This window comes from Silene latifolia, chromosome Y (genome assembly GCF_048544455.1).
Source record: "Silene latifolia isolate original U9 population chromosome Y, ASM4854445v1, whole genome shotgun sequence".
Taxonomy (NCBI): Eukaryota; Viridiplantae; Streptophyta; class Magnoliopsida; order Caryophyllales; family Caryophyllaceae; genus Silene; species Silene latifolia.
In genome coordinates, this window is record NC_133538.1 from 115,721,336 (window position 1) to 115,744,954 (window position 23,619).

The window sequence follows — 23,619 nt, forward strand, 5'->3', positions numbered from 1 at the left end:
GCTGACTCTTTGGCAAACCCACGATAAAATCCATAGAAATGGATTCCCACTTCCACTCAGGTACCTCAAGAGACTGAATCTTACCTTGTGGTCGTCGTTGTTCCCCTTTAACTCTCTGGCATCTCAAACAACGGGCCATGAACTCAGCTGTTTCTTTCTTCATCCCAGGCCACCAGAACGTCTTCTTTAAATCCTTGTACAGCTTGTCAGCATCTGGATGTACCGAATATGGTTTACAATGTGCCTCTATCATGATGGTCTTTTTCAGCTCCACATCATTAGGGACACACCACCTCCCATCAAACCTCAAACTACCATCCGTATGAATAGAGAATCTAGACACTGTCCCTTTCTCTACTCCAGCTCTCCACTCCACCATCTTAGGATCCAATGCCTGTTTACCTCGAATGTCATCATAAAGATCAAGGCTGTACTGTCAAATCTCCCATGGCATCCCCTTTCTGGATCATATGTATCCCAAACTTCCCAACCTCATCTCTCAACCTCATCAAAGATATAGCAGTGCACAAGGAATGTACACTCTTCCTGCTCAAAGCATATGCCACTACATTGGCTTTCCCTTCATGGTAGATGATATCCATGTCATAATCGCCAATCAACTTCATCCACCTCCTCTGTCTCATGTTCAACTCCTTTTGAGTGAAGATGTACTTGAGGCTCTTGTGATCTGAAAATACCTTAAAGGTCGCCCAATAAAGGTAATGTCTCCAAATCTTGAGAGCAAACACAACTGCACCCAACTCCAGATCGTGTGTAGGATAGTTCTCCTCATAAGGCTTCAATTGCCTAGAAGCATAGGCAATCACTTTACCATTCTGCATTAACACACATCCCAACCCATTCTTTGAGGCATCTGTATAAACCTCAAAGTTCTCACTCCCTTCAGGTAATTCTATGATTGGAGCTGTGGTCAAACGCTCCTTTAATGTTTAGAACACCGTCTCACAACTCGCATCCCATCGAAACCTGTTCTCTTTCCTCATCAAAGCCATCATAGGTCTAGCAATCTTAGAGAAATCTTTCACAAACCGTCTGTAATATCCAGCTAGACCCAAAAAACTCCTTATCTTCGCTACGTTCTTTGTTGCTTCCCACTTGGTAACTGCCTCAATCTTTGCAGGATCCACAACTACCCCTTCCTTTGAAATCATATGCCCTAGAAAGGCAACTTTCTCTAACCAGAACTCACACTTAAACAACTTGGCATACAACTCATGCTCCCTCAAAGTCTGCAACACAATCCTGAGATGCTCCTCATGCTCCTCCTTAGTCTTAGAATAGACTAAGATGTCATCGATGAAAACCACCACAAACTTGTCCAAAAACTGACTGAAGACTCTGTTCATCAAATCCATAAACACAGCATGTGTATTAGATAGCCCAAACGGCATTACCACATACTCATAATGGCCATACCTCGACGTGGAAGCTGTCTTTGGTATGTCCTCCTCTCTAATCTTCACCTGATGGTACTCCGATCTCAGATCAATCTTGGAAAAGACTGTTGCACCACTCAACTGATCAAACAGGTCATCTATCCTTGGGAAAGGATACTTGTTCTTCACTGTCACTCGGTTCAGCTCCCTGTAATCTATGCACAACCTCAAACTCCCATCTTTCTTTTTCACGAAAAGAACTGGTGCTCCCCACGGTGATACACTAGGTCTAATGTATCCCTCTATTAGATCATCTAACTGCTTCCTGAGCTCCTCCAACTCCTTAGAACCCATCCGGTACGGTGCCTTAGAGATTGGCCTCGTCCCCGGTTTTAGCTCAACACTGAAATCTATCTCCCTCTTCGGTGGCAACCCCGGAATCTCCTCTGGAAAGACATCTGAAAACTCTCCCACCACTAGTATCTGATCAACTGTCGGACTTTCTATCCGGTCATCTCTCACATGGCATAAGATCATCGGGTACCCCTTCCTCAAATAGGACTTCAAGGTTACAGCTGCAATCAATTTAACTTTGGGTTTGACAACAAACCCACGATAAGACATACTAATGCCCTTAGGACCTCTCAGAGACACTTTCTTTTGATGACAGTCTATCTTAGCTTTGCACTTTCCTAACCAATCCATCCCGACTATCATCTCAAAACCGTCTAAAGAAAACTCTAGTAAATCTACAGGTAGATCAACTTGCCCAACTATCAGAGATATATCCCTAAACAACTTCCCACATGTTACAGACTCTCCCAAAAGTATAAAAACTTTCTCACTTACAGACTCATATTCTCTCAAACCCAACTGTTTAACATGACTCGAAGATACAAACGACTGAGATGCCCCCGAATTAAACAAAACAAAGGTGTAAACACCATTAACAAGAAAAGTACCAGTGATAACATGTGCGTCGTCCTCAGCTGCTTGTTTCTCCATCATAAACAGCTTTCCACTGGTCTTCTGTCCACCCCCTTGGACAGTACTGGCTGGGGTAGTTTGCTTAGCACCCGACCCCTGGTTGTTGTTGGTGTTCGTAGGAGGCTTCTGATAAGAACTACCGCCATTGCGGTTACCTCCCCCGTTGCTGCTCTAACCTCCCCGGTTGTTCCATGACCCAGCTGGTCTGTTGCTCGCAAAACTCTGTGCCAGCCCCTGAGAAAAACTCCCCTGTCCCGGCCTCTGGTAACCCCCGCTCACTGCACTGGTGTACTCATGTCTCTTGTGGCCTACACCACCACAGTTAAAACGGGTCATCCCCCAGCTGGTGCTACTGTTCCATTGGCCACGCCCATAGGAAGCCCTTGTACTAAACCCCGAACCAGATGAATATACTCTAGCCTGAGTGTGGTTGCCCTTCTTGTAGCTAGATTGGCCACCACCCTCGCTCTCAGCCTTTTTTTCTCAGCACCTCTCTCTCGGGTCATCTCTACCAGCCTCTCAGCTCTCCCAGCCCTCTCATAAGCTTCCTTAACATCTGTATAGATCCCCACGGGTAACTTCTCCATTATCTTGGGGGTCAACCCCTTCTCAAACCTCAGAGCTAGGTTCTCATCACTCAACCCCATATCCTCAGCAGACCTAGCCTTCTCATTAAACTGTTTGTAGTACTCAGCCACCGACATCTCAGAGGTCATCTTGAACCCATCAAATTCCTCCCTCAGCTTACTCCTCACATGCTCCGACACAAACTCCCTCTTCATAGCTTTCCTAAACTCTTCCCAAGGAATAGAGGCGACCCCTTCCGCATCATACAGATCTCTAGCATTCACCTTGACCTTATCCCACCACTCTCCTGCTGCCTCCCTCAAGTAGAACGCATCTTGTTCTACCCTCATTTCATCCGGGCAATGCACCAAATCAAGGATGTTTTCCAACTCTCTGTGCCAATTATTCAGAAGGATTGGCTCCCCGGTCCCCTTGTACTCTTTTGGGTTAAACCTCGCTATGTAGAGGCTAATCTTTGAATGATCAATATCCTTGTCCTTCCCCATTCTCTTTAAAGCTTCTGTAAGAGCATCTTGGTGCTCCAACATCTTAACTATGTCATCGGTGGTCATGTTCTCAACTCTAGCATAAAGGGCGTTTCTCTTTGGCGGCATCTTGCAACTATATAAGAAAAGGTAGACATAAACATACATATATACTATAACCCTGAACACGTATATAGCCTGCACAGACCCCACTCAGTCGAGTACCATAACCTACTCGATCGAGTTGAGGCTACTCGATCGAGTGCCCAACATACTCGATCAAGTGCCCCAACTCCAGACCTCAAACAGACCTTCTGATCTCAAACATACTCGACCGAGCTGACCAGCCACTCGATCGAGTGACCCCTACTCGATCGAGTGCCCCTATGTACTCGATCGAGTACCCAAAAATACGATTCTGACCAGAAAAACATCAAATTACCCACTCGATTGAGTCAGGCCCACTCGATCGAGCACCTCACCTACTCGATCGAGTGTCCCCCACTCGATCGAGTCATGGAGACTCGTATACACTACCCGCATGTTAGCTCACTTCCCCAAACTTACTATGCAACCTTTATAACCCCAACATTATAATTATAACTACGCATGCTGATACCGTCGTTTAGTACCAAAATTAAATTTATAATTCCAAACTAAAACTATACCTAGTGATAGTAAGGGTCGAACCACAGAGAGACAAGGTAGATTTTGTTTGCTATTTTTCAGCCTATAAAAGTAACAATTAAGAGGATCGGGAACTTCGGTTCACCATGGCAAATAACAGGTCAGTCAAGCAGCAGAGGTCTCATAATACTGTCTCAGGGAATATAAGCTAGTCTTTCGATCAAAGCTCAAATAACCTAACGGTCTAATAATTCCCTAGAATTTATCAAAGCTTTCACTCAAGAGAAATTCTAAATCTAACGATAAATCAAATTACCAATCTTTCAATCTAGCAAAGAAATCTATCAAAAGATGACAAGACCAATACGGAAGAACTCATGCTACACAACAATCCTAATTTAATACCATGGCTCACCTTATTCCCAATCAAAGGAATTACCTATGCATAATCATAACTACACTAATTGCGAAATTAATAATAAAGAACAAATTTGACATGATGGAATCTAACTAGAACAAAGGAGAGAAATTCAATTGCTGAAATTAATTGATGAAACAAGAATAAAAATAACAAGGAAAAAGAAGAAAGAGGAAGAATTGCATAAAAAGCTTACTAATTAAATTTCAAGGATAAAGTATTCGAATCCAAGGTTTCCGTCTCAAGCTAGATCTGAAAACTATGTTTTTTCCAGAATGAAAAGCATAACCTAAAAGTTGCTGCGTTCTCCTGATAAAAAGATACCGAAAGTTAATTACAAGTTGGGCTTTTAAAAGTCTAACACGGAGAAATAATTATCAGCTCGAAATCAGGTCGATCGACTGGTCAGCACGGTTGATCGACTGAAAACGCGGAACAGTAGCATCTGAAGAGCTCCAGTGGTCGATCGACCTCACAGTCTAGTCGATCGACCGAGAATGCTGTGCAGTGGCTCCTTGTTGCTTCCAATCAACTCTTCACCCCTTGCACGCATTCCAAGGTGAATGAATACGACTCTCCTTCTTCTTGGCTTCCTTGAACTTGCTTCCGGAGGACGAATTTGGCTTGATTTAGCCTACTTCCACGCATTCCTACAATAAATCATAGAAAAATGCAAAGTAAACCGTTTCGGGAGAAATAGCAGCCTTAAGCTAACAATTATGCATAGAAATACGTGCCAAAACCACAGATAAAGTGTATAGAATATGCACGTATCAAATCTCCCCAAACCAAACCTTGCTTGTCCCCAAGCAAGCACTATGACCCGTATAAAAACTAAATGGAAAGGAGTACATCTCAGAGCCAACTACAAGTCAATGCCAAACCGTTTAATGCACATAGTCAACTGCTGCAAAGCTTAAATCAAGTGAACAAATTTATGCATATCATAGAATTAAGTCGGGCGTTCAACCTTGCAAGACTCATACAATCGGACTCTCCCGGATCACTCTTCTCTCAGCAAAGCAAATGGTAAGATAATATGTAAAAGAGAGGGAAGAAAAGTATAGTCTCTCACCTAGACTGCGACCGACAAAACATGTATGCTTGACTAGCATGAATAATGATTCTATTTACCGTACATACGCATAACCACCGTCAAGGACTATCACATGCCGAACTATTGCAACATTTGGATATGTGAGGCTAAGTGGGAAAGAAGGGGCAAAGCAATTATGGAAGAGTGAAGGTAAGAGCCAAGCTAGTACCTAATAAACCATTAGAACCCGTATCCCGTTCTTCCAACTCAATAAAAAAACCATGCCTTTATTGACTAGGCAACACAAAAATCCAAACAAACGCCTCCAAATCATGAGGTAAGCACATGAGGCGTGTTCTTATTTCAACCAAGACCTTACTATTTTCAAGACTCTTTTTTTTTCTCTTCTTTTTTTTTGTCTGTTTCTTTTTTTTTTTTTTTTCATTTTCATTTTTTTTTTTCAAATTCTGAACTGGTGGTCGATCGACCAATGATGGCAGTCGATCGACCACCCTGCACACTCAGCATTCTGCCCAGGTAAACAACTTCCCTTTTTTTTCATTTTTCTGAATTTTTCTTTTCTTCCCCATTTTCAGTGAAATAATTCCTTCACTTCTCAAAAATACCCGCTCCAACATTACAAGAGCGAACCAAAACAAATTTAAATCAACAAATTCCTCTACTACTTCCTAGCTTGGCACAATGGTAGGCTAAGTATGGAATGTAGTTGAGGGCAACTGGCAATTTTGGCTTATAGTGGAGTTAAAGGGGTAAAATGAGAAAGGGGAGGATGCAATAGTTCTCTAAACATGCAATACCGACCACAAACCAATGCGTATAGGCAATAAGCAATCAAAACTCATACACGTGCAAAACATGAAATGAAGGGAGTAACTACTCTCAATCCTAAATTAACCGGTCATAAATGTCACCAGTTATAGGCTCTATATCTCAGAAGGTATAAGTAGTTTGCCAAAAGTAATGAGTCAAGTCTAATTGCCCGAAATGGAATTCCATAACAAAATTTGAGAAATCACTTTTAATTCTTGCTAAGCAACTGTGAAAAGGGCATGGAATGGCATATTCGACTAATAGTGCAAAATCATCATTAATAACTCCAATCCGACTCAACTGTATGCAAAAGTAAACGTGATATTTTTGGTTGTTATGAATTTTTTCAATTTTTTCTTTGTTTTTTTTTTATTTTTTTATTTTTTTGAATGGATGAAAATTAAAAACAAATGCAAACAGAAATGCACTAAACATGTGACTGAAATGCAATAAAGACAAATGCAGATGCAAAACAAAAGGCATATGCAAATACCCTCCCCAAACCAAAACGCACAATGTCCCCATTGTGCTCAGCAGCAAATCACCAGCAGAAAAATGGGAGAATAAAAGCATAAAAAAAATAAATAAAAGGAAGCGAAAAGAGAAAGGAAAATAACTCACAAAATACGACCCCCCCAAACCAGCCAAAAACGGGGAGGTCACCAGTATCTAATCTCCACCCTCGTAGTCAGAGTCACTGTCCTCTCCGGACCCCGAGTCACTCTCCTCCTCAGCAGCAGCAGCGGGAGTGGCCCTCCTAGAACCGGAGGCACCAGTAGTAGTAGTAGGAGGGGGTCTCCTGGCGGGCTGAGGGTAACCACCCGCAGGAGGGACAAAGTAAGAAGGGTGAGCCCAGTCACCCTGTGGAAGCATCCCCCCCGAGCTAGCTCCTCGTAGACCGGGTACAGGGCGATGGCCGTGTCCAACCTGTGCTGGTTGAAACTCCTGCACAAATCCCCCAAAACACGTGACATTGCCCTCTGGTCCATGACCGGAGGGACAACTAAAGGAGTGGGTGGTAGAAAAGTGGATGTACCAGCAGTGGGGGTGGTAGTGGAGGTAGGGGGTGCCTGTGAAGAGGAGGCACGAGCCCTCCTCGAAGAGCTAGCAGTAGCAGTAGCCGCCACCAGAGGAAGCCTGTAACTAGGCAAGGGCGGCCTCGCTGCCCCCTGAACAGTAGTGAGGGGCAGGACAGGAGGGTAGCCAGTGACAGGGATGCGATCACAGATGAAAGAATCAATCTTCCACCGCATCTGTCTATCGACCCAATAGACACCCCTCGCGTAAGAGAGGTCCATGAAACGCAGGTCGGGGTCAATGGGGTCCTCCTGTCGAGGGAAAGTAGAACAAGGCGGTTGGCGATACGTGTCACCAAACCGCCACAGGCAATGGTGGTCAAGGTGCCCTCACTTACAGTCTGAAAGTGAGCGGCAGTCAAGTAGGCAATGTTATAAATACGGGCTATCCGACGCTCAACGTTCAGATAGCCCGCCAAAATTGAAAGCTCAATATTATTCACATTATTAGACTCTTTACGGCCAAAAATGGTGTTACCCATCAGCCGTAGAAAATAACGAAGAGGGGGCAAATGGACGGAAGTGCCCGTCCTTTTTGCCCCGTGAAAGTCACTGATACAAGACCACATGACCCAATGAGTATCAGAGGGGTCCGAGGTTCTGCCCTCGAAGTAAAGACCCAGAAAACCCGCAAAATCAGCAAGTGTCAGAGAGTAATTGACATTAAAAAGTCGAAAGGAAATGCAAGGTTTGGTCGAATCAGCCTCGAAAGCTTTCGTGTCGAAAGCATAAGACGAAAAAAATTCAAGGGTCATTACATAATATGTGAACTCAGCCATGTCCACAAGACCCATCATTCCCGTCCCATTTAGCAGGGACACGACCGACTCGTAACAGCCTAGTTTCTCCAAAGTGTCTTTATGGAGAAACCGGGTGGCTGTGACCTTCCTACTCGAAACAAAGAAGGAAAATTTTGCGCGCTGAATAGGTTTAGCAAAGATAACCTGCGGATAGTCAGGTAGACTATCCATAGTGGCTTCTATCATCAGGGGCGGTCCGCGTGGCCGCTTAGCAGGCCTTTGGCTCGATTGTCCCTCTTGCATTGGCTCCTTTCCTTTTGTCATTTTTTGTACCTGTAATTAACACATTAGCAACAAGAAATCATCTAGCAATGTCCATTTAGGAAACCCGAATCAAAAACGCATCTGTAAGGCAAATTAGGGTTTCGAAAAAATTGGAGAAAACGGCGTAAAACTCATCCTAGCTGCTCATTTGCTTGAAAATTAAAGGGGAAAGGATAGATTAGGCAATTAAAGTATAAAGAAGGCAAGAAATCGTCCCAAAATTTGATTTCCCCAAATCGATTTTTCATCTCACAAGCACAAAACTCAGAAAATTTCGCATAACAATCCACAATAAAATCGAGAATAGAGCATGGGAATGAGATTAAAGACTTACCTTGAAGAAACCTTGAAGATTAAAGAAAGAAAGGGAGAGATTAAGGTGGAAAATGCAGAGAAATCGCGAAAATAGGGAGAGAAATAGGGTTTGCTTAAAAGTTTGTGTTTATGTGAATGAACAAGTGAATGAGCAAAACTCCCCTTTTTCAGTTGTAATCTGATCCCGCAGAGTGGTCGATCGGCCACTTTACTCGGTCGATCGACCAAAATACCTGCACAGTAGCTTCTGGACTCTCCTTGTCAGTCGATCGACTGAATGGACTGGTCGATCGACTGCAAACGCTGGCGTTTAGGCTTTAATTCGTCAAAAATTGTTTGCCATCATAATTTCCCGTCCTTTCTCACAACATCCAGTAAACCATTTACGCACTTTGCATAAAATAAATTCCTACAGAAATTATCAAAGGCGTACAATTTTCCCCAAACCAAGAAATTGCAAAATGCATGAAATTAAACAGAAACTCAAAAGAAAGGCGAATAAAATAAATAAGAACAAACAAAATAAAATTCCTAAATTACAAAATAATTACAATCTGGGTTGCCTCCCAGTTAGTGCTGGTTTAAGAGGTCCCGCACGACCTTTTTACCTCACTTTTCATCATCTGATAGCGGGTCGAAGTACAATACCTCGACTTTCCCAACATATGCATCTGATCCATGATAGTGCTTCACATATTGGCCATTAACCTTGAACCTTTCTCCAGCAGAGGTCTCCAATTCAACTGATCCGAACTTTGTGACAGCTGTGACCGTATAGGGGCTGGTCCACCTGGATTTCAGCTTACCAGGAAATAAGCGGATACGAGCGTTAAAAAGAAGTACCTTATCGCCAATATGGAACTCGCGCTTGATGATTCTCTTGTCGTGCCAGCGCTTTGATTTCTCCTTGTAGATCCTTGCATTGTCATAGCCTAGCAGCCTAAATTCCTCTAGCTCATTCAGCTGTGTCATGCGTTTCTCACGAGAGAGGTTAGGATCCAAATTCAAATCACAAATAGCCTACCAAGACTTACGCTCTAACTCAACAGGTAGATGACATGTCTTACCATAAATCAATCGGTATGGTGACATCCCGATTGGCGTTTTAAACGCAGTTCTATAAGCCCATAAGACATCAGCTAACTTAAGACTCCAATCTTTCCGTTATTTAGAAACAACTTTAGCTAAGACTTCCTTCAATTCTCTGTTAGAAACCTCAACCTGACCACTAGTTTGGGGATGATACCCCAAACCTTTACGATGTTGGACACCGAATTTAGTCAATAAAGCACTAAGTTGTTTCTCTTTAAAATGCATTCCCCCATCGCTAATGATAACCCGAGGGACACCAAAACGAGGGAAAATGATCTTTTTAAACAGTTTAATCACGGCCTTTGCATCGCAATGGGGAGTAGCAATAGCTTCTACCCATTTGGATACATAATCTACAAACGAGGATATATTTATTACCTTGATCGCTCGGAAAGGGTCCTTGATAATCAATGCCCCGGACATCGAAAATCTCAACCTCAAGAATGCCTACCGTGGCATCTCATGTCTCTTGAAATATTCCCGATCTTTGACAAGCATCGCATTCAAAGAACAAAATTGCGACAATCTGCATGTAAAGTAGGCCAATAGAAACCGATTGAGTACCTTAGCTACGGTCCTGGACGGACCGTGATGACCACCATAAGCAGAAGAGTGGCAAGCCTCTAGGATATCCTTCACCTCCCACTGAGGTACGCATCTCCGGATGAGACCGTCTGCGCATTCCTTGAAAACATAAGGATCATCCCAAAAATATTGTCTAGCATCATAGGCAAACCGCTTCTTCTGCTGCCATGAAAGCTCGGGTGGTATCCTACCATCACAAAGAAAGTTAGCAAAATCAGCAAACCACGGAGGTGGATAAGACCCTGAAGTAGTAATTGCTAACAAACTCTCATCGGAAAAGAATCATTAATAGGCAACAAATCCTCCCTTTACTCAGTCACCCTGAGACGAGATAGGTGGTCAGCTACCACATTCTCTGCTCCTTTCTTATCTCTGATCTCCAAATCAAACTCCTGCAAAAGGAGTATCCACCTCAAAAGCCTCGGCTTCGCATCTTTCTTAATAAAGAGAGTCTTCAACGCTGCATGATCAGTATAAACAATAACCTTAGAACCTAACAAATAAGACCGAAATTTGTCTAAGGCAAAAACAACAGCTAGAAACTCTTTCTCAGTGGTAAAATAGTTGACTTGAGCCTCATCCAGAGTTCGGCTCGCATAGTATATGGCATTCAAAGCTTTATTCTTTCGCTGTCCCAGAACTGCACCGATCGCATAATCGCTGGCATCACACATGATCTCAAATGGGAGGTCCCAATCAAGCGGCTGAATGATTGGCGCAGAAACTAGGGCCTCCTTTAACCCATTAAAAGCGACATGGCACTCATCAAGAATTCAAAGACAAAGATCCTTAAGGAACAATTGTGTGAGTGGTTTAGTAATTTTTGAAAAATCCTTAATGAAACGCCGGTAGAAACCAGAGTGACCAAGGAAACTCCTCACTCCTTTAACATTCACGGGAGGAGGTAATTGCTCAATCACCTGCACCTTTGCCTTGTCAACGTGTATACCTTTGTCAGAAATCAGATGCCCTATCACAACTCCCTCATTGACCATAAACTGACACTTTTCCCAGTTTAAAACGAGATTAACATCTATACAACGCTGCATGACTTTATCAAGGTTAGCTAAACAACGATCAAAGTCACTGCCATAAACTGAGAAATCATCCATGAATACTTCCATAATATTCTCTATATAATCAGAAAAAAATCCCCATCATGCACCTCTGAAAGGTAGCAGGGGCGTTACACAATCCGAAAGGCATTCTACGATACGCAAAAACACCTTGTGGACAGGTAAAAGTAGTCTTACTCTGATCGTCCGGATGAATAGGGATCTGAAAGAACCCTGAATATCCGTCTAGAAAACAGAAAAATTTGTTAGAAGCAAGTCTTTCAGTCATTTGGTCAACAAAAGGGAGGGGGAAATGGTCTTTCTTGGTGGCGGCATTCAACTGTCTATAATCAATGCACATCCGCCACCCTGTCACTACTCGAGTTGGTATTAATTCATTTTTATCATTTTTAACCACGGTAGTCCCTCCTTTCTTCGGGACCACCTGAATCAAGGCTAACCCACTTGAGTTGCCAATCGTATAAATAATACCTGCATCAAGTAGTTTCATCACCTCAGCCATAACAACTTCCTCGCATCTTCGGGTTCAACTTGCGTTGACCACTCGTCTATAAGGCTTGTGGCCTTCTTCCAACTCTATCTCAGTGCATACAGACATCGGGGCTGATGCCCTTAATGTCATCCAAAGAGTAACCCAAAGCCTTCCTGTTTTTCTTAAGTACACACATCAAAGCGGACCGGTCATCGTTAAGCTTAGAGCTAACAATAGCCGGATACTTGCTCCGTATCATCTAGAAAAACATACTTAAGATTAGGAGGAAGTGGCTTACGCTCTGGCACCTTTACCTCTACAAAGATAGACAGAATCGGCTTCAAGGGTGTAGCAAGTGTTCACCAAATTATCGTTGGCCGTGGCTTAAAAGCATCTCATCTTCTTCTTCACTGAGCTCGTAGCTCTCCATTGAGGCAACCAAAGCATCTTGCTCCTTAGCATTCTCCACTGTATTACCTGCACACTCATCTAAATGGGTTAGATCAGCTAAGGGATCCTTGGCTAAGGATTCCCTCCAATTACAAGTAACAACCCTGTCAACAATATCAATGGAATAACACGTATCCTCATCGTTGTGTTCGATTGCCTTGTGAGCAAGATCAACTCAATGGTGTCATCCCCTACCTCTAAGGTGATGGTTCCGCGTTTGACATCTATCACAGCTCCAGCTGTATGTAAGAACGGTCTGCCTAAAATAATAGGTATCTGACTGTCCTCTGCAATGTCCAAAACAACGAAATCGACAGGAATAAAGAACTTACCCACTCGAACGGGTACATCCTCTAGAACACCTATAGGTCTCTGAGTCGATCTATTTGCCATTTGAACGGTAATATCGGTCACCTTAAGTCTACCAATGTTTAACCTTTCGCAAACAGAATACGGCATGACACTAACACTGGCCCCTAAGTCACAAAGGGCCTTTCCAATTACGTGGTTACCTATAGTGCAAGGAATTGAAAAACTACCCGGGTCCTTTAATTTAGGTGGCACATTAACTTGTGAAAGAGCATTATATTCCTCCACAAACGCAACATTACCATCATCACGAAAATTTCTCTTACTATTCAAAATATCTTTCATAAATTTAGCGTAAGAGGGTACCTGGGTAATTAAATCAGTAAAAGGAACCGTTACCTCGAGATTCTGGACCATCTCCAGAAACTTACCAAACTTACGCTCCAAATTAGTAGCCTTCGGATGCTCCGGATACACGGATCGCAACACAAGCCGTAGGATCGAACCTTCGCTTAAAGTAAGTTTAAAACCCCACAAATCATCAATGAGTGAAGAATCATGCAAACTAGTTGACGGATTTGCATCCTGCTCTGGAGTATCAGTCGATCGACTGATATGGGTGGTCGATCGACCAAGTAAGCTGGGCGTGAACAGTTCTTGTCTAGAATTAACTTCCTCAGGTATCCCAGTCGATCGACTGAGGATGTTGGTCGATCGATCGATGTCTTTGGTGTGAATAGTTTCGACCGAAATCTGTTTTGTCTGACACTTGATCGATCGGCCGATCGATCGAATTTTGGTCGATCGACCGGAAATCGCATTCAGACTTCGTTTTTGCATCGAAATTTAAACGAGCTTCTTCATCATTTCCGAGTCTTCCTTTGGCTTGTCGGGACTTTCATAAGAAAGGCCACTTCTGAGATTGATGGCATTGATCGTCTCAACCGGCCCTTCACATTTGCTTGAAGAATTAGCAGCTTGCTTAGCCTCCACATTCTCCAATTGTTTCACAAAATTCTTTGAGGACTCAATCCCCGCTGCTTCCATATTCGCCACTTGAACCAAAAGGAGTTGGACCATCTCTCTCAACTTCTCGATCTCATCAGAGTTTTGAACAGGAATTTCGACTTTCTCCTTGGAAGCTTCAGAAATCTCGAGTTTCTCGAGACGGTTAGAAATGGAGGTTATAAGTGTCACAACAGCAGTCATGTCTTCACTTTGCTTTCGTGACTTTCCACGTGAACTTCTAAACTCAGCTTTATGGACTGCCATCTCCTCAATAGTGTTCCAACCTTTACTTTGACCGGTATTATTTTGGAACCTGCCATTAGCAGCTGCATCCAAGATGACCTTGTAATTATCATATAAAGCATTGTAAAATAGATTGCAAAGATACCATTGCTGGAAACCATGATGAGGGACAGCTCGGACCAAACTTTTGAAACGTCCCCATGCTTCACAAAATTCTTCGTCGGCTCCTTGCTGAAAACTCGTGATTTTACCCTTCAGGGCATCAGTCTTTGAAAGCGGGAAGTACTTCTTGTAGAAGGCTAGTGCTAAAGATGTCCAATCAGTGACTCCAGCTGCTACTCTGTCAAGGTAGCGGTACCAATCTCGCGCCGAATCCTTCAAGGAGTACAAGAACATGAACCCCTTTACTTCATCATGAGTTACCCCATCCGGTATAGCTATGGAACAGCAATAGTCTGTGAAAATTTCCATATGCTTCAAGGGATCTTCATCCGCGGACCACAATTCATTCCGTTCCACTAAATCAATATAAGAGGAACGAAACTCGAATTTACCTGGTAGTAGGGGCGAATCGCGCCCTTTGGAAGGTTGTGCTCCTTTGGCTGAAAATTATCATATATCGTAGCCATAATTTCCAAAGTGAGAGTACTCAAGTCTTCCTCTCAAAAACCTGTCTTCTAACTGTGCAAAAGCAAAACTAGAAGCAAAGGTAAGCAACGGCCTGAAGGAACAAAAGTTCCTTGAGACAAGAAAAATAAACTAAAATAAAGCAAACAATTACACCGTCTCCCTCCAACGGCGCCAAAATTTGATACCGTCGTTTAGTACCAAAATTAAATTTATAATTCCAAACTAAAACTATAGCTAGTGATAGTAAGGGTCGAACCACAGAGAGACAAGGTTGATTTTGTTTGCTATTTTTCAGCCTATAAAAGTAACAATTAATTGGGGGTTTTGAATTTGGTTGATTAACTGGCTAATTGCTAAAATGAATATTCTTAACAAGATAAAAAGAGGATCGGGAACTTCGGTTCACCATGGCAAATAACAGGTCACCAAGCAAACGGAGAGGTCTCATAATACGGTCTCAGGGAAGATAAGCTAGTCTTTCGATCAAAGCTCAAATAACCTCACGGTCTAATAATTCCCTAGAATTTATCAAAGCTTTCACTCAAGAGAAATTCTAAATCTAACGATAAATCAAATTACCAATCTTTCAATCTAGCAAAGAAATCTATCAAAAGATGACAAGACCAATACGGAAGAACTCATGCTACACAACAATCCTAATTTAATACCATGGCTCACCTTATTCCCAATCAAAGGAATTACCTACGCATAATCATAACTACATTAATTGCGAAATTAATAATAAAGAACAAATTTGACATGATGGAATCTAACTAGAACAAAGGAGAGAAATTCAATTGCTGAAATTAATTGATGAAACAAGAATCAAAATAACAAGGAAAAAGAAGAAAGAGGAAGAACTGCATAAAAAGCTTACTAATTAAATTTCAAGGACAAAGTATTCGAATCCAACGTTTCCGTCTCAAGCTAGATATGAAAACTAAGTGTTTTCCAGAATGAAAAGCATAACCTAAAAGTTGCTGCGTTCTCCTGATAAAAAGATACCGAAAGTTAATTACAAGTTGGGCTTTTAAAAGTCTAACACGGAGAAATAATTATCAGGTCGAAATCAGGTCGATCGACTGGTCAGCACGGTCGATCGACTGAAAACGCGGAACAGTAGCATCTGAAGAGCTCCAGTGGTCGATCGACCTCACAGTCTAGTCGATCGACCGAGAATGCTGTGCAGTGGCTCCTTGTTGCTTCCAATCAACTCTTCACCCCTTGTACGCATCCCAAGGTGAATGAATACGACTCTCCTTCTTCTTGGCTTCCTTGAAATTGCTTCCGGAGGACGAATTTGGCTTGATTTAGCCTACTTCCACGCATTCCTACAATAAATCATAGAAAAATGCAAAGTAAACCGTTTCGGGAGAAATAGCAGCCTTAAGCTAACAATTATGCATAGAAATACGTGCCAAAACCACAGATAAAGTGTATAGAATATGCACGTATCACATGCATATCTACGCAATTCTTCATATAATCAACAAAACAATCTACTTCATGTTATCAAAATGCCACATTATAAACACCCAACATACTTCTCATTCAATTCACATATAAAACATATCTCTTCAGCTTTTAACCATATTTTCAATTCTCCACATCCAACATCCAACAATTCACGACACATACCATTACATTCACATACAAACCAAAAGACAACACATACGACCTTGACACACATGCCCATGTGACAGGTTCAAAATTGCATGGTGAGTTCGCGACTTTAGGACGTCTCCCAAGCCTTTGCATTAGCTCCTACAACCTTTACCCCGGGTTCATTATAATTAACTCCATATGTTCATTAGATTCATTGGTTTCAGGTTTCAGGATCGACGCTCTGATACCACTTTGTGGCACCCCCATACTTCAAGTGCCTTACCAGGATCACTCAGGTATAAGAATGTCACCATCTCGGTTTCCCGAGGAAATGATCATCAAAAGACGATAAAGAAACAATACTTAAATAGTATAAAGTTTAGGTGATTACAATCCAAAAACCAAAGTAATAAAATACATATACAAGTTCTCAAAACCAAATGTCTAACAACTACTCAAAACTACAGCGGAAGACTCCATATCATCTCGTGGTGACACATCCCAGCTAGCCCATATGTCTCGACTCATAACTGCTCAACAAAAGCTCACCATCCCCGACTGGATCACCACAGTTTTTCAAATCAAAGACGGGGTCAGTACTAATCACACAAATATATATATAATAACAAAAGACAGAAACCAACACTGCTCAATCGTCACATAACCCAAACTCCAAAATCAACTCCTCATCACTGACTACACACTAAAGTGTTTAGCCCTGCCAGAGTACCCATCGCAATAGGTTACTCCACACCGCTAGTGGGGGACCGCAGCCATTCCCACCTAAGCCCCGCTCATCTCCATTGAGCGATAAACCCAAATCCATTAATGTGCACATCCGTTCTGTGGCGGGTTCCACATAAGGCGAATAATGGGCGTAAAGCCACTCCCGCAAGTGACTCCACTCAGCCAGGGACACAACCCGAAGAACACAAACAGATACCATCAATCACAATCACAAACAGTAACCAATTCCGACAACCGTCACAATACAAGTATGATACTATACAACAACCACAACCAACAACCAACACATTATGTGACTAATACTGAGTAGGGAAACCCTACCTGGAATGCAACACAAGCAGGCGCTCTCAACAGTTGTATCAAAATCTCTCTTCTACGAATCCTCTTCCTAACATACAATCATATAATTACTAATAATACATTAACCAACAAAAACCCCCAATCCCCAAATTAGGGTTTAAACAAACTTAACTAATTACCATAAAATTGGTACGTAGATCTTACCCTCGACGCAAGAATCACAACGGTGCAAAGAACAATGAAATCCGACCTCTGAAGCTCCGAGAATTGTCAATAACACGGATGATGCGAAGAACGTAGGTTGAATCTCCTTTTTAAAGTTATTAGGTTTGTAAAAGTGTATTATGAAGGTGACGGAAAGATTTATATATTAATCTGTGTTATTAACAAACCCGTCGAATTATCACCCGTTAACCGAGCTACTCGATCGAGTAACTAACGTACTCGATCGAGTGCCACTTACTCGATCGAGTACCCAGGCTACTCGATCGAGTACCCTACAGACAGATTAATGTTTCTAAAATCAAAACACCCTAACTCGACAGAGTAAGGCCCACTCGATAGAGTACCCAGAGACTCCCCATCTTGTCCCCATAGCTAATACTCATCATCACCTGTCACAATCTGCTCATCATCCCCGAATGGATCACCATAGATTTTACAAAACAACAACGGAGCAATCATACGCCGGTGGGGGACCCAATCATACGAAAGATAATCACTGATCATCAGCCAACTCCAACTCCCAATCATACGCCGGTGGGGGACCGCAACCACATCCACCAAAGTCCTGCTCATCAACGAGCAATAACCCTGTCCCTTAATGTGCACATCCCCTCCAGTGGCGGGTTCCACGGAGGGCGCACTAGGGTGTGAAGCCACTCCCGCAATTGACTCCACCACAGACATCACAACACCAACACCAACACCAACACCATCAGATGATCACAATATCAATTGTACAACAATTACCATATAAATCTCAATTCAATTAAATAGTAAAACTAAGTAGGGAAACCCTACCTTTTCGAAATCCGCTACGCAGCAATCAATCATACAAATGCATAACGAATACCACATCGTCATCTACAACAATGATAATCAACAATCAACACACATATGATGACCAAACGCTAAACCCCCAAATTAAACCAATTTAAGGTTTGTTAACTTATAAGAACAACAATAGATCAACAAGGACAAGACATTTACTACGACGATTGATATGGAATAAGATGCTAGAACCCACAATCGACGATCTTTGTCTTAGAATTGATGAATATGATTAGAGGAGAATGAAACGTAGTTTATGTTTTGGAAGAAATGATTTTAGAAACTGACAAACGACTTATATATAATCTCTAATCATTTAATCCAAACCGCGGAAATAACACCCGTCAGACCGGATCTCGGTCGAGTATAGAGTATACTCGGCCGAGTATTCTCAACTCGGTGTTGGAATATGTGTCCTCCGACAATAATGTGATCACAACTGTTGATCATGATGATCACATCTTTAAATCTCATTCTAAAGAATACAATTGGGAAGTAATATTTTACTGTCAACTGGTCCACACATATCGGTAATGATTGGTTGACTAGAGTTTGACATTACTGTCGTGCGACGGTGGTGATCAGTTGATCCCCTTAGGTCATACCTAAAGGGTAACACTCTTAATTGATCATTTAATTGATCGTATGACGATACGGGTTAATTAAATTACTTAAAATTGACGGAAGATTTTGGAAGTAATATTTACGTGTCTCATTGTAATTTGAAATAAGATACGGTCTAAGTAATCGAATTGTTTTGTTACTTAGATGAAATTATTGTTTAAGGAAACAATTGCATTTGAATGATTAAATTATTATAAATACAAGATGTTGTGATTTATAATTGGTAAAATATTTTGGTACAAGTGATTATGAATTACTAAGTCAATTTTGTATATGACATATTTTTATTAATGCGTTGATTTTTAATATGTTAAAAATACATAACAATTTTACATGACATGTTACATGTGACAAATTGACAAAATAATGTGTAAAATGGATTTTCCATTTTACACTATATGGACCGAAATTAGGGGTGATATTAGGAAAATATTATGTTGATTAAGTAAGTGGTAAACATAATCATTTGCCTAAAACCTAGCCATGCAAACCTAGTGGTTATTGTGAAGAGTACTTTGATCATACATTGGGCATCACCACCTCCCCTTTCTACCCGGTTTTGTGACTTCAAATTTTTACATAATATACACTACCAAAAACATTAGTGTATTTATTATTCATTCACGCATCTAAAAATAAGAGTTTTAGAGAGATAAATTCTTCCTCTTTCTCCTTTTCTCTTAACCGAAATATTGAGAGAACAAAATAATATTTTGGTCAATTTTATACAAAATTAATATTGTTCTAGTAATAATAATATTAATTTTATTAAGTTGTTACTTTGGGTATTAATCCTTGGGAGGGATTCTCTACTTGAATCCTTGTTCATCCATTTAAGGAAGCTTAAGAACAAGTGAGTAGGAGAACTCACTTGTGCCCAAATAATCCGAAATCTTCAATGTAAGATGATGATTTCTTCCCTATTCTTATTATTGTTTGAATGCATAAGATCAATATTTAATTTTATGACTAAATTAAAACTAAAACATATATGAATATGTTAAGTAAAGAGATATAGATTTCTAACAAGTGGTATCAGAGCCTTAGGTTGTTTGCATGCAAATCGGTTATAGTTTTTCCGAGTTATACGATTAACATATAAAACTCATGAATTTGTGTTATTATGATATATCACGAAATAAATTATGCATGTTAAAGCTTCTGATCCTAAAATGTATTTAGGATATTTTGGTTAATTTATGGATTTTTAATGTTCATTTAATATAATAATGGCATTAAAAATGTGATTTTATGATAAAAATGTCATTTTCGGACTAAAATTAGCTAAAATTCGAATTTTCCAGTGGTTTTTGGATATGTTTTCACATATTTTATTTTTAGATGACCTGTAAATTTTCAGAATTTTTGAAGTTTTTATGCTCGAAATATAGATTTTTCATGATAAAAATCGAATTTAAATGAAAAATAGGTTAATATGAGAAATATTTCGAATCTGGTCATATAAATTTAGTATGTTGTCAGGTGCAATTTATACAAGATGTGTGTAAAATAAAAGGCTATTATGAAGTTTTACGCATGATTTATGAATTTTTGATGGAAAATAGCATAAATAGTGACTTTAATTAGTGAATAATTCCTAAAACATACTTCATGACTAAGGAAAAATGTCACATGTTGCATTTTATTACCTACTTCAGATCTAAAATTTAAAAGTTGATAAATATAATTTTTCTCATGTTTTATGATTATATTTGATAAATCCGATAAACCGCAACATTGTTTTTCCCGATAAATTTCGAAATTTTTAACCTAAGTTTTTGAACATTATGAGTGTCATGGTATTTTTTTTTTCCAGAATGTTCATGAGTTTAAATTTCAAATTTCAAATTTATTTGAAATTTTTGTGATTTATTTGAAGTTTATAGCATTTTATTGTAATTTTGAGTCCACTAATGAACAATTTTAGGAAATATAAGTTAATTATAATCAATATGTTAGTGGAGACTAATTTTGAGTCCTAAGTTGGTTAGGGTAATTAACTTATGCATAAATATGATTTTATGTAATTTATTGTGATTTTAAAAGGTTGAATCACGCAAATCCGTAAAAACCGATTAATATACGATATTGGCTCCTTAAAGGCGATTTAGCATAAAATTGGGCATGGTCATACATATTATAATGCTGCATTTTATTTATGATTGACATAATTTTATTTTATGTAATTTTTGAATTATGTAATTTTTACTTAGTATAACCTTAGTTATTAATTGGTATTACCCGAAATGTATGGGAATATCGATTCGGTTGTAATTTATTGTGATCTCGTATCACCGTTTTGTAATTTAATAGATTTATTTTATTTTAATTACAAATGTATAATAGGAAATTATGTAATTTGTTATGTAATTTATTTCTTCCGGAGTTCCTTGAAGACGGTGTCACTCAAGAAGGCGATACATAAAGACGGTGTTACCTCGAGATACGTGACAACACCGAAGTTCAAGGGACCAATGGAGTTGGTTTCCGAATATGTAATAGTTAATTAAATTTTCTATTTTAGGAAAGCCATACTAGGATTTATTTTATGCTTTGCATTTTATTTATATGTTGCATGCATCGCTAAATCGTCATAACTAAAACATGCATCATCTTTTAATCGTGTTTATCGACCGTGTCAATTAGAATTATCGTAGTTCACCGCTTTAGTTCACTTAAAACGTGATAGATAATAAATTGACATGACCTCTCGCTAAAATAATCAATTGAGACATAGTCTGACCAAAAAGTAGAAACCATGAAAACCTATTTCGCGAGGGAGTGCACTCGGCCCTACCGGGGTACATACCTTGTTACGTAGGGGAAGTGGGTGATAAATGTCTATCCACCGAATTTATATTAATGAGGGGTATTTCGGCACACCGTGCCTTAAGTTGATATGAGTTTGGATCATGGACACATTTATTCGAAATTTGGGTTGAACTCAACGAAAGTATTCACGACGATTTCCGGATGTGTTTCGGGCTAGAGATAAATATTAATGTAATTTTATCGACCAAGAGTTCTAAAAGTAGAATCGATTAAGAGGTTAATCCACCAAGTTATGTTAATAAAGGGTATTTCGGCACAACGTGCCCTAAGTTGATATGAATTTGGGTCTTGGAATCATTTATCAAGTTGGGTAGAGGTCACTAGATAAATGCAATGAAACTTGTTTAAATTTAAATTGAATTTTTACGAGTATTATTATTTTGAAAACGACATATGTTTTATTCCTTCTATATTTTATTTTGTAGACCGCTCTTATTTCTCATAACAAATGGCCACTCCAAACACCAACGCCGCACCTCTCACTAATACTTCATGGCTCCGATCCTTCATGGATCGTTGTAAACTTGAAAAGAATAGGTCAAATTTCTCCGATTGGGATGCCCAACTCAAATTAGCCGCCCAAGGTGACGACAAGCTTCGTTACCTTACCGAGGCCTCTCCAGCCGAACCTAATACTAGGTCGACCGCCGCTACTAGGGAAGCATATGAGGCTTACCACAAGGAGTCCGCCGCAATGAAAAATGTGTTGATCTTTGCGATGGAAGCGGATCTCCAAAGGAGAGCCTTTAAGATGGGCACCGCTAATGAAATTTATTCCAAGCTTGTGACAATGTTTTCACAAACTCCGCGGATCGTCTAATATGAGGCGGCCGCGGCATTCTTTGATCTTGACTTCAAAGAGGGCCAAAAGGTTAGCCCTCACGTGCTCAAATTAATGGAGCTAGTCGAGACTTTGAAGATTCAAAAAGTTGAAATCCCCAAAGAACTCATTGTAGATAGGATTCTACACTCCTTATCCAAAGTCAAAGCGTATGTTCAATTCCGGGTGAATTTTAACATGCAAGACAAGGACCCTCTTGAAGAGTTGCACAAGTTACTTGTGCAAGCCGAAAGAGACATGGGGTTAAATGTTAACCCACCTAAGGATGTGCTTAACATAAGCACCAAAAGCAAGGGGAAGTTCAAAAAGAATGGGAAGAAGAGTAAGAAGCAAGCTCCCACTTTCACCAAAGCTAAGACTTATGAAGCTAGCACTTCCAAGATCAAGAAGGGTCCTCTTGATAAATGCCATTATTGTAATAGTGTTGGACATTGGAAAAAAAATTGTTCCAAATACCTTGGTGACATTAAGGCTGGAAAGATCACTCCAGTAGGTAAATGACTATCCTTTCTTTTATGTTTCTAATTCAACTATGGTATTGTGATACAAAGTTGTGATAATGTATCCCCTTTTTATTGTAAATCGGGCCTCCACCAAGCAAGGACAAGGGAAAAGAAAAGCAAGCTTGAGAAACCATCAAGAAGATAGGAGTAGCTTCCATGAAGCTTCGCTTTTTATTGTCTTATTTTAATTATATTTCGGATTTTAGAACCTTTTGATTTCCCTGTTCGACATGGAAATGTATTTTTGATAATGGTTGATGCGTGTCCGAAATATGATATTTTACACCCCATTTTACACGCATTTCAGAGCTCATTTGTGTAGTTTATGCTACTATTTGCCCCAATTCGTCTACTTTCGCATTTTAATGTAATATTGCAGATTTATGCGGAAATGAGTAGATATTGAGCTAAATCCGTCCCCGAGTACCTTGCACTGCATTTGACAA

At 40.3% G+C, this 23,619-nt stretch overlaps 1 non-coding gene across 1 annotated transcript; it reads left to right on the top strand.

The window, feature by feature from the left end:
• Positions 1–14,192: 14,192 nt before the first annotated feature.
• On the top strand, positions 14,193–14,299 carry LOC141635985 (small nucleolar RNA R71). Its single transcript, XR_012540633.1, has one exon. It is a non-coding gene; the product is annotated as a small nucleolar RNA R71 (small nucleolar RNA).
• The last annotated feature ends 9,320 nt before the right edge of the window (positions 14,300–23,619 follow it).